The sequence below is a fragment of the Dreissena polymorpha genome, chromosome 5 (genome assembly GCF_020536995.1).
Source record: "Dreissena polymorpha isolate Duluth1 chromosome 5, UMN_Dpol_1.0, whole genome shotgun sequence".
In the NCBI taxonomy this organism is placed as follows: Eukaryota; Metazoa; Mollusca; class Bivalvia; order Myida; family Dreissenidae; genus Dreissena; species Dreissena polymorpha.
Genome location: NC_068359.1, coordinates 14,461,028 through 14,462,547, shown reverse-complemented (window position 1 = coordinate 14,462,547; position 1,520 = coordinate 14,461,028).

Genomic DNA, 1,520 nt, shown 5'->3' with positions numbered 1-1,520 from the left:
TTCATTTTTGAAAAGCGTCTATAAATTATTGGATATGAACAATTTCCCCATGATGGCTTACGTGTTACTGTCAAGCACTCGAATAGTCGAGCGCGCTGTCCTCTGACAGCTCTTGTTCTCTGGCTTATCAGTTTGTATTGCGGTTTTCGCTTTCTTTCTTTCTTCGTCCGATTTTAACCATTTCTAGGAGGTTTTCGGGTGTGGTCTTACATGCTCCAATGAGAAGTTGGGAAATACACTATGTTCATTGTTTATATCGCAGTGTGTGCTGTGACAAGTGCAACCATGCAATTGTAATGGGGCGTTTCCGTTCATTTCCAATCCTTCGGAATATAAATGTCACCTCTGAATACCACTCCTTCTCTACCTGGCGTATGTGAAGATATTTAGCTCATTCTGTACAACCTGGTACAGAATATACGATACACATAGGCTATTGCAAAGGGCTGACAGTAAGAGATCTATTGTGTCATTGTTGAACTCGCATCTTAGTTATGTAGTTTTTCAATATCAGACATATATGTCGCGATCATCAGCAAAGTCAGAGTAATACCTTTTGTAAATGAAAATCTCATGTCTAAGTTTGGTCATGATAATAGTATCTATGTTTTCTTCTATCAGATCTCTGCGCACAACATGCAAGAGGCAATTGCCGTCACCTGGGACGCGTATCAATTTTCTAGCCAATGTACGTGAATATGTGTCTATTACTTCCGATGCGCTGCTGGCATCACCATCATTGTCATCATTATTTTCATGATCATGTTCGAATTGGCAATCACCATCATTTGAAACATCTGGTTCTTTAGGTTCTGACTCAGCTCCATTTGGATCTAGTCTATCAGTGACGAGCTTGGCGCAAATTCATCGTCATGAAAAACATTCCTGTTGAATGGAATACTCCGTAAACATTAAAAGCAGGTGTAATGTTAACAGGGGTTTCTGCTTTAGGCCAACAATTCTTGACAATACCTGGTATGTCATATATTGTCATTATTTTTCCTTGATTGTTCCTAATCCAACCATCTTGTGCACTGGCTAAGTATCGCTTGAAAGGTCCGAACACAGATCGATCCAAGGGTTGCAACTTATGAGAGCAGTGTGAGGGAAACGATAACATTACAACCCCATTGTCTCGTGCGTAATTTATAATGTCGATGTGGAGATGAGACTCATAATTATTATTAAGCAACTTACACCATTTTTCTGATTAGACGCTTTTCGTGTGTTTGACATAGTGTTTGAGGAAATTGAAGAAATTTTCACTTGGTCATCCAACCAGAAGGGTGTGCTGTGCGAAGCCAATCAACTGGACCGTCGCGAACAAAGTGGTCATGGTATTTTACTCGAGGGAAAATAAACATTGGTGGGACCGAATTACCGCTAGCACTGACAGCTACACACAACGTTACAAGTTCTCCTCACTCTGCCAAAGTTAGTACCAACTTGTTTCATCCATTTGGCTTCAAACACACTTCGAGGCTTTGTACTGTTGTCACATCTGAATTCATCTGAATTCC